Source organism: Ambystoma mexicanum, chromosome 13 (genome assembly GCF_040938575.1).
Source record: "Ambystoma mexicanum isolate Mex_15411 chromosome 13, UKY_AmexF1_1, whole genome shotgun sequence".
Taxonomy (NCBI): domain Eukaryota; kingdom Metazoa; phylum Chordata; class Amphibia; order Caudata; family Ambystomatidae; genus Ambystoma; species Ambystoma mexicanum.
The window spans coordinates 67,748,696-67,766,887 of NC_090938.1; the positions used below are offsets into that span (position 1 = coordinate 67,748,696).

Sequence of the window (18,192 nt, forward strand, 5' to 3'; positions counted from 1 at the left end):
AGAGAGGCCAAGGGAGGCAGGGGGGAAATGGGGGAGGGTTGGAGGAAGAGGAAGAAGAGAGAGAGAGAGAAGTCAGAATGTCCTGAGTTTTAGAGGTAAAATGGGTGGCCAGTGCAGTACAGAGGGCCTGAGAAGGAAGAGGTGATGTGCAGACTGCACATGGATTGGCTAGTTCCTTGCAGATTTTGAAGAGCTCAGCTGTGTTGTTAGAGGCTCCGGAGATACGGGTTTGGATGTTGGCCCTCTTCTTGGAACGGATAGAGAGACAATATTGCCTTTAGAGTAGGCAACAGGCCAGTTTGTAAGAGGATGAGATAGAGGTCTGCCACTTCCATTCAGCAACTCTGCACTTGCATTTCAGAGCAGCTAGATCAGAGTCATACCAGCTGTTATGCTTGGAGGCAGGTTTCATGTGGATCCTCTTGACTGTGGCAAGACTGTCTAGAGTATTAGTGATGGCAAGATGAATATTGGCAAGGACAGAATCAGTGGGAGAGTCAAGAGGAGGCAAACGTAGCATCTGGCACTCGTTTCATCAGTTGAATGAACGCGAAGGAGGCTGGCAGTGCTGGTGGAGGCTCTGTCATGGGGCCAAGAGGTCCCAGATGAGAGGAGAGAGTGGTCAGACCAGGAGAGAGAGGTATTGAGCGGGTTGGATAAACAGAGATCAGCATGGATGATCAAGAGAGAGTGTTCAGAAGAAGAGGTAGGGCCAGAAGGGAGAATAGTGAGGGAGCGAGAGGTACAGAGATCACAGAAAAATGTAGAGGCGGGAACAGTGGAGTCAAGGTGGATGTTGAAGTCATCGAGGAGGAGGAGGAGTTTGGAGGTTGAAGTCAGAAGAGAGGAGGTAAAATCAGCCCATTCGGAAAGGAAGACGGACACGAGGTCAGGGGTTCTGTAGATAGGGGCTAGGGTGAGAGAGAGTGTCAGAGAGATACCAAGCTCGCAGACAAGACTTTCAAAGGAGCAATAGGGCTGGGTGGGTATGAGATAAGTAGGGCCCCACTCAGGGAAGGTCAGGGCTACTCCACCACCAGATTGGTTGGGCCGAGGCATGGAAAGGATCTTGTAGCAATCAGGGAGGAGGGAGTCAACAGCAGCGACAGAGGTGGCATTGATCCACGTAGAGCTTCAGCAAGGACGTCAAGATCAAAGTCTTCAAGAAAGAGGCAGATGTTGGAAGTATGTTTGACAGCAGATCGAGCATTCAGAGTGGCTAAGTGTAGTCGGTCACCACCTTTGTAGGTTTTCCAAGGAGGATGTATTGGGGAGGGTGGGGTGGTATACCCATCGGAAGTGGTGAAGAAGCTGCAGAGAGTGAAAGGGGAAGTGGCAGGAGAAGATAGGAAATTGATGAGGGCTGGCAGGAGCCGGTCAAAGAGGAAAAGATTGGCTTGAGAACCCTGGGCCATGATAGTGCCATTGTGATCGACATTAATGATGCACCTAGAGGATGAAAGTTAGCCAAGAGTATTTCCCATCTAGTGCCACCATTAATGGGGGAAAAGGAACAATGGGAGAGGGTACAGTTCAAATAGGGGGTCTCCATGGGCCTGGAGACGGAACAGAGAAGAGGATATTAGTGATAGTTTGTGTGGAAGTAGCACTGATGTAGGTGTCAGCAATAGGTAGGCCAGGATTAGAGGCCTTTTTTTTTATTCCAGACTTTGTGAGAGAGGAGGGATAGGCGATAGCAGTTAGAATAGATGGGGGAGATGAGTGCCACCGAGGTGGGGGAAAGATGGACAGATGGAGAGGCAGCAGAATGCATGAGCAAACTCACAAGGAAGCCTAGAAGCCGAAAAAGTTCCTAGAATCAAAAATCAAATCCTCACAGAAAAGAAAATTAGACTTTAAGCGAGACACAACATTGCGTGTTACAGCATGTGGCCCACTTTGATCGTTCCCCAAGCCTCAGCTCAGCCCAAAACCCTCAAGGAGGTTTTGAGGGAGTGAAAGACATCTCAAAATGGCAGACGGGCTAGGTGTGAGCAAAATAAGCCAATCTCTGCCCACTCCCAATTTCCCACCACAGGTGCAGACCCTCAGTGAAAGGCCCACTTTGGGGGAGCGGGAGGAGGAAAGAAAATGTAAAAAGTACCATTCCCAGTAGCTGAGTGTGGTTGCTTGAGCAGGTTGAGTCTGGTGATGGAAGAGTTTCAAGTGTGATACAAGCTTGGAAGGAAGTAGAGGCGCTAGGGTGGGAAATGACCAGAGTGACGTGGCGAGAGCTTTAAGGCAGAATTAGCATTAGGAGGAAGTGGGGAAGAGAGAAGTTCCAAAAGGGAGGCGGAAGTGGTCCATTAGGTTGGAGTATGAGGGTCGTCCAGGGTGCCTTTTGTGGTTGGTGTGTTTGAACAGGAAGGAGAGAGAAAAAGAGGAGTAGAGCGGGCTTCGTGCTAGGATGAGCATGCACTCACTGCCATTGGCAGGGCTTCGAAGCACTTTAAATTGTCTGGGAGTTCAGTAGACTCTAGTTTGAACATAAATATAAAACAGTACATTGCATTACAGGAGGAGATTACACGATACCACATATTTCTAGTTGCAACCAGATGATACATTCTGGTGCAATAAACTTTACGTGATGGGTGCTGGGTGCTGGGTGCTGGGTGCTGGATGCTGGGAGCTGGGTGCTGGGTGACTTGCTGTGTGAGTGATTTCTGGAAAGTTGGTAGAAGCACTAGTACGATTATATTTAGACATAGGTTGCAAACACCAGAAAAGTTACGGTGGGTTTAAAAAGGCTTCGAAAAAAACACTTCCACTTGAAATGCAAATGTGATGTCACTTCCGCTACCCCTGGCATTTTGGTGAAATGACGTCCCTGATTAAGCGCGTTATAAGAAAACAATCATAATTATGTAGAGAGCTAAGGTGTAAGATCTTTAAAAATAAAACAAACACTTACATGAGCTCTTCTGGGGTAGCACGTGTCGCCAATAGGAGTATGGATTGTTCAAATGCTGTGTCATTTGGGGTACTTTGTAGTGCCCGCACTTAGTTTCCAGTGAGCCTCCTTGCCTTTCTGTAGTCTGCTGCGGTCTCTTTAAACAAGCAATGCCACCCTGAACTGGATGTGCAATAATGCCAGTGAAAACTCAAGGATGTCCGCTGGCGATGTGACAGCTGGAACCGTGTGACTCTCTGACTCCAAGGATGTCCGCTGGCGATGTGACAGCTGGAAGCTGGAACCCTGTGACTCTCTGACTCCAAGGATGTCCGCTGGCGATGTGACAGCTGGAACCCTGTGACTCTCTGACTCCAAGGATGTCCGCTGGCGATGTGACAGCTGCAACCCTGTGACTCTCTGACTCCAAGGATGTCCGCTGGCGATGTGACAGCTGGAACCCTGTGACTCTCTGACTCCAAGGATGTCCGCTGGCGATGTGACAGCTGGAACCCTGTGACTCTCTGACTCCAAGGATGTCCGCTGGCGATGTGACAGCTGGAACCCTGTGACTCTCTGACTCCAAGGATGTCCGCTGGCGATGTGACAGCTGGAACCCTGTGACTCTCTGACTCCAAGGATGTCCGCTGGCGATGTGACAGCTGCAACCGTGTGACTCTCTGACTCCAAGGATGTCCGCTGGCGATGTGACAGCTGGAACCCTGTGACTCTCTGACTCCAAGGATGTCCGCTGGCGATGTGACAGCTGGAACCCTGTGACTCTCTGACTCCAAGGATGTCCGCTGGCGATGTGACAGCTGGAACCCTGTGACTCTCTGACTCCAAGGATGTCCGCTGGCGATGTGACAGCTGGAACCCTGTGACTCTCTGACTCCAAGGATGTCCGCTGGCGATGTGACAGCTGGAACCGTGTGACTCTCTGACTCTCACTCGTCCAGTCCAGATGTTCCCTTAAACAACACAAAGCATTCTGTCAAAGACAGTCTTAGCCACCTTCAATTAAACATGGAAGCCTTATGCACCTGATGGCATTATATCTCAAATCAAAGCCCAGGACTGGGAAGGGGTCATCGGGGTGATAAACAGGCATCTGTGCACCGTGGGGCCCGGGTCCACCATCTTCCTGTACATAAAGTCACATCTGTGCATGGTCCAGAAGATACACGCATGATGCTTTCAATGATCACATCCCGAGAACAGCTGCTCGTACCACCTACCTGCACTTAAAAATGTCCAATTTTCATTGTCCTTAATCTATGTATGTCCACATTTACTCCCCTCTACAAGTTAATCAGAATGTCCCTCAACCCCACCCCCCCATTGTAAGAAGCTCAACACTTCCCGCCGTCAAATCAGATTTGGTATGATATGTTCTTTTGTGATCAAAGGAGCCTTGTTCTTCCTGTAAATAAATGAATTCATAAATGAAAAAATAAATGATAGACGGGCGGGTTCATGCGCTGGCTTCTGATAGAATATTTGGGCATTCTGGAGGCCTAGTCGACTTTTTAAAAAATCTTTCTGTGATCGAATAAACTGAGCACTAACGGGATACATACATGTGAATATAGTAAGTGCAGTGCAAAGAGAAAGGTACGTGTTGCCCGAGCATCTCCTCTAGAGCCCCTCGCCCAGATGGAGCCAGAGGGCAAACCTGATGCTATCTCTTGGCTACATCTTTGAAAGGACCTGAGAGCTTCTGCCAGTCTGCGGGGTGTCGCCCTCTTTAAGCCGCCCCTCTCTGGCCTCTGTGTCCGGGCAGGCTTGGCATGCCAAAGATGCCTTGAAGTCGATGTATCTACTCGAGGGATCTTTTAAAGGCAGGTGGCTGGGGACACAGTTCTTTTTTCACCCTTCTTTTCCCCCCGAGGCTATGCAATTCCGAGTCTTAGCTAAAACGAAGCCTGGTGCAGGAGAAGACACGCCCTAAGTAAATGGGAGCCAGGGCGGGAGCGGGAGAACATAAGCCGGGCGTGCACAGGGCGTGGGCTCAGGCAAACAGGCAAGGGGAATACATCAGAGTTTAAGAAGGGGGCTCACTGGTAGGTATTTACGCGCATAAACGGCGACGCTGATGGCTGATTTCTTGAGTTACTGCCTGAACCGCAGAAAAAAGTTGGATTGCAACATTTGATACACTCGGTCCACTAGGACTGAACGAGCAGATTAGATTGAACCCTGCTCCAGAAAACAGCTTTCTTCGGGAAGACGTCATCTAGCATTCTATGTTAGCCATAGCAAACTTACCATCCACTGGGTGTGTGGGCGAAGTACACACAGGAATAAGGCATGCACTTGTTCGAACTAGTGTTTTGGGCGGAAAAAAAAGAGGAGGCTGGAACAATTATATTTGCAGAGGAGGGAGAAAGTCAGGGCAGCCACAGGGGAATTCAAAAGAGCAAAGTGGCGTCCTTGTGGAATACAAGTGATAGCGCTTTCTCTAACCTGGGGGTCTGAGATGTGATGTGAGGGTCTTGGAGAGCTGTGCCCTTTCTTGAACAGACAGTATGCTCTTCCAAGGTGCTTTGAGTGGGTGTCACGAGAGCTATGAAGGGAGTCAGGCTGAACAGGAGGAGTCAGAATAGATTGAAGTAGGGGAGAGAGAAAGAAAAATGATAGTGTGTTGGTTCTCTGTGCTTCTCCTTGGCCAACTAAGGCAGCACACCAGTCCTACATGCAGCCAAAGAGTGAAGGAAGGACTAAGAGAAAGTAAGGGTCTGGAAAGAAGAGCGGGTAGATGGCGTAGGGTGCAAGATCCTATGCCATGTCCCTTTCCTTTATAACTTCCATCTTTTCAGACAGTAGGCCATTCCTGTCAATGTGTATGCATGCTTGCTCCCACCCTCAGATGCGTAAAAGTGCAAATGAAGAGAATTTAAGCTAAGCTTTCATAGTAATTTAAAAAAATGCTCCAATGTGTCTGGCTATAACAGTGATTTGGTCGCCATGAAAATTCCTGCAGCAAAAAAGACTGATTTAAAAAGAAAATGTGTTTGCACTTTTCACACATATATATGTGGGCAGCGCTGGTCAGGGGTGTTGCTAGGTCCGGAAAAGACCCGGGGGTATAGCTCCGTCTTACTCCCCCGCACCCCCTAGCAACGCCTCTATCGCTGGTCAATGGGCCGGGTCTTGCCGGATCCGAGATCCGACATCAGATGTCTGGCCGGACCTCCCAGCCTGCCTCAGCCCTGGCAAAGCTTTACCGAGACCCCAGCGTCCCAAGAAAAGCTGGGGGCTCCGTGATCTCATCTGCTCTGTGCTTCTTTTCTTCAGCCATCATTCACGCATTTGCAGGCTTATTTGCTGAGTCTGTTTATTTTCTTCTGGCCTGAAAGGGACACCACACTATCACTGGGGTGGGGCCATAACTGATACAAATACAGATAAAGACTTTCTACATGCTGGGCACACTATTGTTTTCTAAAACCTGCATCTTACACTTTCATAGAGAAAAAAAAATGTAATTTGCAACCTCAAAAATGCTGCTTAAACTTGCATTCACTCGTTTTCTTTGAAATGTGTTTCTCTTTTGTCAGACAACCACACAAATGCCCTGTCATTTTTGGGCAGCTTCCTTTGTGTTTTATCACAAGTTACATTTATAACGATGTTGCATGCGTGTCAAACTGATTAATCACAAGTAAACGCGTCTGTTCTGCTGTCTGCAGTTATTATGATATTAAACTGTAGGTTCATTGTTGCCAACTTTTGATTTTCACTGTAGGGGCACAAATACCCCCACCTGTGCCCTGCATATAAGCAAGCGACCAGCCAAACACATTTTATAGCCCTTGTTTTTTGTAAGGATTTGCAAAACGTCATTATGATTAACAAGCATTTTTTCATAAATAGCATCTCAACAATGACTGCTCAACCTGCTGAGCTACCCTGGAAGCCTTCTACTGTAGAGCGTGCCTATGGATACCTTAATGTACTAACAATCACTGCATTACAAATAGTATTTTGGGTGCACCACTGCCATGGACAGGATTTCAAGTGGAATCGATGTACAGTGTGGAGTTTGGAAAGAAGCAGCATGATGGATCCGTTTTTAAACCATTATTTTCAACATTTTCTGTGAGCGGTGTTGAACTACCAGCTCCGCCCCCTTGGAACTCCGTGTCCTCCTCCAAACCCCACCCCCACCCTGGCCCTTCTGCGATCCCCTTTACATTTTTTCCATTTCCACCACTGTATGTGGGGGGTAGGTTAGGGTAATTGTATGGGGTTTGTGGGGGCTGCAGGCGTTCTCCCAACGCAAATAAAGTCCACCATTTTTTATTTTTTTACTGCAGGACTTTTGCGGCGACCAATATCACATGGAACCCCGCTGTCTTGCGAAATGTTGAGGACAAATGATTAAGCACAAAATACTAACCAAACACGAGAGCAGTGGTTTTTCCTCTTGTTTCCGAATCCCATAAAACGTGTTTTCTATGTTCATAGGTCTATGAAGAATAATGCAGTCGATGATTCGTGCAAACTAACACCAAACCCCCGTGCCTCGGCAGCAGTGCAAAAAGGTTGCATGGCGATTGCCACGCCCCAAAAGCACGTAAGTAAATTCAGAAAAAATGTTGTCTTAATTTTGAACATTTAGGGCCCGACTCGTGGAACTTTTAGTGCGGTACAAAGTGACTTTGCATTTTGCACTGCCAACAAACACCCTGCTTCACAGTGTGGTGCAAAGTCTATTTTTGCAGTGCAAAGTGACTTTGGACTGTTGAAAAAGTACACTTTGCACCACTCTGTGAATCAGGCTGTTTGTTGGCATTGCAAAGTCACTTTGCATCAGTGCAAAGTCACTTTGCACCGCGCTACACATTTTATCAATCGGGCCCTTAAAGGTAAAAGAGACATGCAAATAGTTTTCTTGAGAATTGCTGCTTATACAGCCTGTATCTGATGTGCTACACAGCATTAGCGAGAGAGCCCCCTGCAGCAAGAGAGATCATTTGCCATCAACGCCCACCCCAGAAGAGAGGGCACGGAAGGGGTGCCGCCCCACTCCCTGTAAGTCATGTCATTTCAGAAGCCTCGCTCTAATAAAATGGAAAATAACACACTTCTCACCTGTCAGCGCCATCAGCCGGAGGCCCAGGAATGCGATCACATAGAAGGCAGGGCGTATCTCACGAAGAATGCCAAGTGGGAGCTGCACAGACATGCGGCCACAGACCCACAGTGCACGGGAGAGGACAAAGGCAGAGCCCTTATGGGGGATGGGGGGGCTACATTCCAGATGCAGGGCGTGGCACCTCTACCTCTCACTCTCTCTTACTCAGGGTCTCTTGATATAAGGACACCATGGACACTGTTCTTAAAATAAGAATACAGTGTGTGTGTGTGGTGGTGCGTGTATGCATCTCTGTCAGTGTATTGTGTGGGTGTGGGTTCTTGCATGTGTGTCTAGTGAGTGTATGCGTGTGGGCGTTTGTGTGTTCTTATGCGTGTGTGCAGTGCTGGTCATTGGGCCGGCTCTCAGCGGATCCGAGAACCGGCACCACATATGGAGCCGGATCTCGGGATCCGGCCACAGTCAGCCGCCCAAGACCATGAACCGCGCTGGAATAGTTATTGAAACACAAATAAATAAATAAATGTAAAAGAAAAGCGTATGCGACGGCAGCATTGCCTTTTACCGCGGCTTTGGCACTGGTGTCTAATGCACAATACTCGCTACATGTAAAACTGATTCCTTTCAGTTGTACATGTAGCGAGCATTGTGCATTACACACCAGTGCCAAAGCCAGCGGTAAAAGGCAAAGCAGCCGTCGCGCCGTTTTTTTTCTTTACGTATTCCAGCATTGCTGGATGTCCACTACGAGCTCTGCCCCCTCTAGGCCACGCCCCCTCGGTCCCGCCCCAAACTCCTCCCCCACCCGGCCCTTGTGTTGTGGGATCCCCCACCACATTTTTTCAATTTCCACCACTGCGTGTGCGTGCAGGAGTGCAAGCGCACCTAAGGGGTGTGTGTGTGTATTACAGTGACCAGATAGTTTTTTTTAAAAGGACGGGCATGAGACATAGAAGCAGGACTACAGTTTTAGTGGGCCTAAATACAAAAAAAGAGCACAAAAACACAAATAGGGCTCTGATAAAGTTGTAGCGCTATGCCGCAAAGTAGGGGTTAAATGTTAAATGTTAAAGGTATTTGTACCACGCACCATCACCAACGGAATTGGTCCCCAGGCGCTCTGGCGGATCTGCAAGCGATAAGGGGGGATGGGTTAGTAAGGTGAAGAAGGAGCAGGATAGTGAGAGGAGTGGTGTTCTGTTGGCAGCTTCAACTCGGTAGATATCGGGTGCTGAGCTTTGGTGCGGGTATTGGATCGGTGTCAGTCCGCGTGTGCTGTTGCTCCGGCTTATGTGTTGTTGCAGTGTTGTGAAGTGCATGCGGCTTGTGGTGTGAGAGATGGTTGTGTGAGTTTTCGAGTGAGATATGTATGCAGAGTTTCAGGTTATATTGGTTAGTTGGTTACCTGACCTTTTGCATGCTAACATTCACAGTATTGTCCATGCCAATATTCGCAATTATGTCCAGATGCGACGCAGGCCAATGTTCACAATTCTATCTAGATGCGGCGCAAGCCAATGTTCAGAGTTCTATCTAGGTGTGGGCACGCCAACATTCACAGCCCCATCCAGATGCGGTGCAGGCTGGTGTTCACAGTTCTGGGTGTGGCACATGCTAACATTCAAGTTTCATGTAGGTGTGGGCATGCTATCCTTCAGTCAAGATCCTATCTAGATGCAACGCAGGCTAATGTTCACAATTCTATCTAAGTGTGGACATGCTAATATTCACAGTTCCATCTAGATGCGGCGCAGGCTAATGTTCACAATTCTATCTAAGTGTGGACATGCTAATATTCACAATTCTATCTAAGTGTGCACATGCTACTATTTACCAGTTCTATCTAAGGGCGGACATGCTAACATTCACGATTCTGTCCGGACGCAACGCAGGCTAATGTTCACAATTCTATCTAAGTGTGGACATGCTAATATTCACAATTCTATTTAGATGCGACGCAGGCTAATGTTCACAATTCTATCTAAGTGTGGGCATGCTAATATTCACAATTCTATCTAGATGCGAGGCAGGCTAATGTTCACAATTCTATCTAAGTGTGGACATGCTAATATTCACAATTCTATCTAGATGCGACGCAGGCTAAAGTTCACAATTCTATCTAAGTGTGGACATGCTAATATTTACAATTCTATCTAAGTGTGGACATGCTAATATTCACAATTCTATCTAGATGTGAGTCAGGCTAATGTTCACAATTCTATCTAGATGCGAGGCAGGCTAATGTTCACAATTCTATCTAAGTGTGGACATGCTAATATTCACAATTCTATCTAGATGTGAGGCAGGCTAATGTTCACAATTCTATCTAGATGCGAGGCAGGCTAATGTTCACAATTCTATCTAGATGCGAGGCAGGCTAATGTTCACAATTCTATCTAAGTGTGGACATGCTAATATTCACAATTCTATCTAGATGCGACGCGGGCTAATGTTCACAATTCTATCTAGATGCGACGCAGGCTAATGTTCACAATTCTATCTAAGTGTGGACATGCTAATATTCACAATTCTATCTAGATGCGAGGCTGGCTAAGGTTCACAATTCTATCTAAGTGTGTACATGCTAATATTCACAATTATGTCCAGATGCGACGCAGGCTAATGTTCACAATTCTATCTAGATGCGAGGCAGGCTAATGTTCACAATTCTAACTAAGTGTGGACATGCTAATATTCACAATTCTATCTAAGTGTGGACATGCTAATATTCACAATTCTATCTAGATGCGAGGCAGGCTAATGTTCACAATTCTATCTAAGTGTGGACATGCTAATATTCACAATTCTATCTAGATGTGAGGCAGGCTAATGTTCACAATTCTATCTAGATGCGAGGCAGGCTAATGTTCATAATTCTATCTAAATGTGGACATGCTAATATTCACAATTCTATCTAGATGCGAGGCAGGCTAATGTTCACAATTCTATCTAAGTGTGGACATGCTAATATTCACAATTCTATCTAGATGCGACGCAGGCTAATGTTCACAATTCTATCTAGATGCGATGCAGGCTAATGTTCACAATTCTATCTAGATGCGAGGCAGGCTAAGGTTCACAATTCTATCTAAGTGTGTACATGCTAATATTCACAATTATGTCCAGATGCGACGCAGGCTAATGTTCACAATTCTATCTAGATGCGAGGCAGGCTAATGTTCACAATTCTATCTAAGTGTGGACATGCTAATATTCACAATTCTATCTAGATGCGACGCAGGCTAATGTTCACAATTCTAACTAAGTGTGGACATGCTAATATTCACAATTCTATCTAAGTGTGGACATGCTAATATTCACAATTCTATCTAGATGCGAGGCAGGCTAATGTTCACAATTCTATCTAAGTGTGGACATGCTAATATTCACAATTCTATCTAGATGCGAGGCAGGCTAATGTTCACAATTCTATCTAGATGCGAGGCAGGCTAATGTTCATAATTCTATCTAAGTGTGGACATGCTAATATTCACAATTCTATCTAGATGCGAGGCAGGCTAATGTTCACAATTCTATCTAAGTGTGGACATGCTAATATTCACAATTCTATCTAGATGCGACGCAGGCTAATGTTCACAATTCTATCTAGATGCGATGCAGGCTAATGTTCACAATTCTATCTAGATGCGAGGCAGGCTAATGTTCACAATTCTATCTAAGTGTGTACATGCTAATATTCACAATTAAGTCCAGATGCGAGGCAGGCTAATGTTCACAATTCTATCTAGATGCGAGGCAGGCTAATGTTCACAATTCTATCTAAGTGTGGACATGCTAATATTCACAATTCTATCTAGATGCGACGCAGGCTAATGTTCACAATTCTATCCAAGTGCAGACATGATAATATTCACAATTCTATCTAGATGCGACGCAGGCTAATGTTCACAATTCTATCTGTTCAAAGGCACAGAACTCGCATTGGAGGAGAGAAGCAAGGGAGGAAGATGTAGGAAATGGGGGCGTGAAAAGCGAGCAGGGAGAGCAACACCAGGCCCGATTTCAGGATTTGGCAATCGGTTCTCGGCAAAAACCGGGACCGTAGTCACCCGTCCCTCCAATCCCGGCACGGGGCTTTAAAGCGTAGAAAACTCTCGGGACCACGGGGTAAATGCAGGTACAGTTCTGGCAAAACCGGGACGCCTGGTCACCCCAGTGTGTGTGCATGTGCGCGTGCACGGATAGAGATTCTTCTGGAACATGCAGCGCGAGGATGGGTGTGCATATGGGGAGAAAGCTAAGAAACCATTCAAGGGTTCACAACGCGTACTGAATTATCTACACACATATTGTGGCGATGGTGGCCCTGCATATCCTCTTTGCAAAAGAGCAACCATGTTGGGAAAAGAAAAACTGGGAGTCTTTGCCCAGTGATCATACCTGCCTACATTTCAAAATCAAAATTCCTGAGATTTATGCCCCGCCCACAGCCACACAAGACTGCGCCCATTTGCACACGGCTCCGCCCACACGCCCAAAAGGTAAACACGGTTGTTGTAGGCTTCAGTTTCCTTACTACAGCATTGAAAATAATTCATTCAATGCTATAGTAAGCAAAACTGAAGCAGGCTGAAGGCGCTGCCGTCTTCATAATAGTGCTTTCAATCAATGCAATTGGATTGAAAGCACTATTATTACGGCAGCAGCGCCTTCAGTTTTCTTACTATAGCACTGAAAAACATTATTCATTCAATGCAATAGTAAGCAAACTGAAGGCGCCGCCGCCGCCGAAATAATGCTGCTTTCAATCCATGTCATTGGATTGAAAGCAGCATTATTTCTCCTGCGGCGCCCCCTTCATTTTGCTTACTATAGCATTGAATGAATGATTTTGGTAAGCAAAATGAACGTGGCACCGCCGCCGTAATAATACTGCTTTCAATCCAATTATATGGATTGAAAGCACTATTACGGGGCTAGGGGGCCGCATTGAGCGCCGTTTCCGGGTCACGGCCACTTCTCCACCCGATTGGCTAGCGGTGGCAGCCAATCAGGTGGAGAATATGACGGGACCCGGAAAGAATCTCAAAATTCCTGAGATTCACGGGACTTTTCCGGAGACCCGGAGAAATGCTTAAAATTCCGGAGTCTCCGAAAAAATTTCGGAGGTTAGGCAGTTATGCCAGTGATTAAGGAACTGTCTATTCTCAGGAAAATAGTTGCAGTCATAGCGCTAAGAAGTAGCATCTTTCTTAAACGTTGCATCAGCTGGTGGATGAAGCACCACTCGGTCAAACACAAAAATAACAAAACCCTTTTTTTTTGTGTTGCTTAATGTTTTTTCCACTTCTAAATGCTATTCCTTTTTCATCAGAAGGCACTGAAGCACTGGTGGGGAAGGATTGGTCCATGTTTCCATAACTGGGAGGATGAGAACTGAAAATCACGCCTCCTGGTTTGCAGCTATAATGAGCTGCCCTCATGCCCTTATTCCCTAGTCAATGGAGTGGGGCCTCCACTGCAGTGGGTGCACCTGGCATGCTTCCATGGCCTGCCCCACCATGATGCCAATGACACAGAACCTGGCACCCTCCTGCAGTGGGGCCTGATTCGAATACTGCTGATCGTGATGAAACTGTTGCCCTTGGCACACTTTCACTGTTCAAAGGATATTATGTAAAACGTACAGGAGGGGAGTTTAAAAGTCACGATCGCCCCAAAAGTGTACCAGGGTGACAGAGTCTCTTCCCAGTACCTTATGTTCTTGTCCTTGTGCCACAACAGTTTTTGGTATCGAACTGGGGGGGCTGAGTGCTTATGGGTCCAGGCTGGTGCCAACTCGGGGAGTGGTGGTGCCAGACCAGAATTGCATTGCTTTTCAGCAGCAGTGATGGCTTGCGGGTGGAATACACCGGCGATGGAAGATGATGTCTGGTCCGTGGCGCTGGAAGACGCAGCGGCCAGACTGGCCTAGAGTGCGAGCGGCTCGGCTGGCTCCACACATCATCAGGGTACTGCAGCTGTGTCGTCTTGGTGGTAGAACAGGGTGTTAACCAGATGCTGATTTGCATATGCTAGAAAACTGGTGGGTCTCAGATGCGGAGATGGGGGATCTTGCGAGTTGGATGGTGTTGCAGGTGCCCAAACCGGTGCCAATGCGATTTGGGAATGTAAGGGGAGACAGGGGTCATTTCCTTGGTTCTGTGGTTGCTTGGAGACCCAAGGACAAGCTGAGTCCGTCTGCACTGCCACTGGATGGAGCTTTGCTTCCACGTGCAGGGGATCATTCAGTGAAGATGAGCCTGGGTGTGGCGCATCGGGGCAGCGATCACCCCCACTGTTCCCTGTGGAAGGGAAGGAGACACTGCTCTCCTCTGCCTTGGATGTCACCTGTCTACTCCTCCCTGGTAGAAAACTTTGGAGTGGACTGCATACCCAACAGAGGTCCAAAGTGCAGTCTTCTTCTTCTGATGCTTCATAGACGAATCAAAGAATGAGGGGGGGGGGGGGGGTGTCCCTCACATTTGGAAGACTAAATTCCATAGGGGATTGGCCAAAAGCAAGTCTGTTTAAGGGGCCCTATCACGTGGTGTTGTAACAAGTGCCCTTTGCCTCATGACATCACATGCAAAACACCTTGCCCAGAGGAAATAGGGGGGAAAGGAAAAGGAGGAGAGCCCTAACAGAAATCAAGATGGTTGAGGGCTTTTCCAGGGGATCCGCTCTCTCTCCTGGGTTCTTTATCTACATCCCCTGTACCCTGCTGCCGTCTTCAAAGGGACTCCAGTAGTCAGCATCCTGGTAGGAGTGAGACTGACTTTGGTTTGTCAGTGCTGACTCTGATGCGCCAGTTCCCAGTAGACCTGTGTGGGGACGTTCCTATGCCAGGGGGGAAAGTGTTTCTCTTCCTGCAGGAGAATCAATGAAACAGCATCCTGGCTATTGTTCCACATAAAATCTGAGGGGATAGGCCAGATGACAATATATATCAGCCCTGCCATTCAAGTGTGGTTTGTTTGTTTATTTGTTTATACTGCGCGCCGAACCCTGGGGTAACTGGCCACCGATCCTGCTCACAGAGCTGCCACTTGTATGATATCAAATTGCTTTGACTGTATAATTGAGTACTCTTAGAAGTCACCATCAGGGTTGGACAGGCCTCTAGGGAATTCTGTAAATGTCCCGGTAGGTCTCTGCACGCTGGGCCTCTTCTATGTGCTAACCTATTTTATTTCCAAATTTCATCATAGGAAAAAGGTTGGGCTTTCTGCAAATGCATACTATCACGCCATTTAGAGCAATATTTCCATGGCCTCTTTTGGTTCCCAGTCCGCTCCTGGTCACCATGCCACAACCAAGCATCATCACTTATATTTATGGATCTGCCTGCCACCAGACCGACTATAGCGTACAAATATTATTTTTTAGATCAGCAGTGTAGACAATTAAAACGCTGCCTCTACATGCAGGGCCTTTGTGTCCCAGCACTTCTCAGGGATGCACATGCAACCTTTGATCCTGATCTGAGCAACTGCACATCTGGGCCTGTAGGTGTCAGGAGGCTGGTTACAGCAAAGGCACGTGTCCACTACACTTTTGGAATGGGGCATTTCTGAAAGGGTGGTCTGATTAGCAGACTCCTCTTCCAGAATGAGAATGACTGCACCTTTTTATGTTGATAAAAATCAAGGAGAGCTTGGGCTGTTTCACCCTGACCAATTGCCAATCCATCACAGTAGCCCTAGTAGCTGCATCAGTGGCCTCTGACTTCTCTTCTGGAAGCTGAAGATCCTAGATAGTGTGGACCAGTTTTTTCAAATCGTATGTTTGCAGATGATGTGTTTGCCTGTAGCGCTACACTCTCTTCTCTCTAAAGCAATCACTGTGAGAAGATGGCCAATGCAGGGATCATGATTGTGTGTCATTTTAGTACAGATAATGTTGCACTACTACATTTGTCGAATGCACTGCAACTATATAAGGACCCCACCATGTGCTGACATACAATTTGTATGAATTGGATGTTTCTCGACTGTCATTGGGGCTCTGCGATAGGTGCTGAGATGAGTGTGCGCGCTCTGTTTGTCCCAAGTCGGAATTCTAGCAAGATCAACTCAACCTTTCATCCTCCCCAACCCAATTTTGGCTGGGTAATAAAAATTGCATATAAAATTGTTCTGTGTAGAGGACTTTGGTGAAAACACTAGATAACACATTTTTTTTAAAGAACTTTATTTTGGTTTGCATGTCACAGTACACTCTGCTTGTCTCGCATCTACACAATACAGATTTGCATTACAAATTGACCACCCAACTCCCCCTGCAGATTTTTACATCAGGTGCATGTCCTCGTATATACCCATAGAAAGAAGTTACATATAGCTAGCTGTGTGGCATGTCACAACATCCACGCTATCATTGTCCGAATTTTTAGGGTCTGTGGAGGTTTCATCTAAGTATGCCCTGAACGGGGCCCAACGGTCTTTTGGTTTACACGGAGCAGATATCATATTAACATAGTTTTCCTCACATTCATTCACGTAAGTGAGGGTCGCAAGGAACTGTTCTGTTGTTGGAGCCTGGCCGCTCTTCCATTTCTGAAGGATGCATTTCTTCGCTACTGCGCAGGCGACGTTGAACAGTCTCCTCGTTTTTTCCGGGGCCTTGCCAATGTCTCCAAACAGGTATTTAGGTGGATTGAGGTGTGCAGGGATGTGTGTTATTTCTTCAAGTATGATGGCCACTGCGAGCCAGAAACCCGCTATCTGGGGGCAGGCCCAGTAAATATGAAACGAATCCGCACCAGGGGTGTGGCATTTCGGGCAATTGTCGGGAGTGGTCTTGTAGAACTTTTCCATTCTGGCTGGAGTGTAATGTAGTTTGTGCAGAACCTTGAATTGTATTAGTCTCAGGCCTGCATTAAGTGAGATCTTCTAAGATAGGAGGCAATATCTGGCCCACTTCCCCTCCATGTCTTTTTCCCATGATGCCTTGATGGTGTTCGATGATTTCGTGTCAGCCTGCACAATATTGTATAATTTGGACACCCCAGTGCCTGCCTGAGAATACAATGACTGGTAGCATACATGCTCGGGGTGTTCGTCTGGGAATGATGGCCACCTTTCTTTGAACGCGGCTTTCATACGGTGGAACTGTAGGGTGGCTAGTTGGCTGCTCCCCACTGAGTTTGCAAAGTCTTCAGGAGTTACAAATGTACTATTAGGGAACATGGTTTTCATTGTGAATTCATATTCGGGTAGGCAGGTTTTTCTGGATGGCAATGTCGTACGTCGGCTTAATGCCCGGGAAGTTCCAGAGCGGGGCTTGGGAATGATAAGGGCAGTCTATGTGCAGACGTTTGCTTATTGCAGCCCATGCCGCAACTGCGCAGGAGGCGGGTCAAACTTGCAATCATCTTTATGTGCTACATAACACATTTTTTATAAAAAACTTTATTCATTAAAGATATATTGTCCATTGTGTTTTTTTAAGAAATGTTCTTTTATTGTTTCGGCACAACTGGACCATTATGCCTGCTTCATCTACTCACCTCTGCAATCGCGATCGCTGGATCTAATCCCATTTCTGGGGCCGGGGTTCAAATGTCTGGAGAGCGTCCATTTTGAAGGGAATGGGAATTTACGCACATGTCCCGCCTCCATGCGTCTCAATCCTATCACTTAATTATGAAAACTTGGAGAAAATAGAGGTCCAGAATGATATGGTAGGTTATTTATAACACACTTAATACCCAGAGGTTTCTAAGCACGGACCTGGAGATGGAACCTCTGTTGCTCCCTGTCGTCTTGCTTCCAAGGTGAGCACGTTGCCCCTGAGCTATACTCCAGAGTAATCTGAGCAAATCATGATTGAAGCCACAGCAGATCCTCATTTGTCTTCGGGGATGGAACCTCTGTTGCTCCGTGTCGTCTTGCTTCCAAGGCGAGCACGGTGCCCCTGAGCTATCCTCCCGAGTAATCTGAGCAAATCATGATTGAAGCCACAGCAGATCCTCATTGGTCTTCGGGGATGGAACCTGTGTTGCTCCATGTCGTCTTGTTTCCAAGGCGAGCATGTTGCCCCTGAGCTATCCTCCCGAGTAATCTGAGCAAATCATGATTGAAGCCACAGCAGTTCCTCATTGGTCTTCGGGGATGGAACCTCTCTTGCTCCGTGTCGTCTTGCTTCCAAGGTGAGCACGTTGCCCCTGAGCTATCCTCCAGAGTAATCTGAGCAA

The 18,192-nt window shown here is 47.0% G+C and overlaps 1 long non-coding RNA gene across 2 annotated transcripts in view; it reads right to left on the bottom strand.

Moving 5' to 3' along the window:
* Positions 1-8,407, bottom strand: part of LOC138520083 (uncharacterized) — a 274,786-nt gene extending 266,379 nt beyond the window's left edge. For both annotated transcript variants that reach the window (XR_011282779.1, XR_011282778.1), the window contains exon 1: positions 7,991-8,407. This is a non-coding gene — a long non-coding RNA (uncharacterized lncRNA). The remainder of the gene's footprint in view (positions 1-7,990) is intronic.
* Between the last annotated feature and the right edge of the window lie 9,785 nt (positions 8,408-18,192).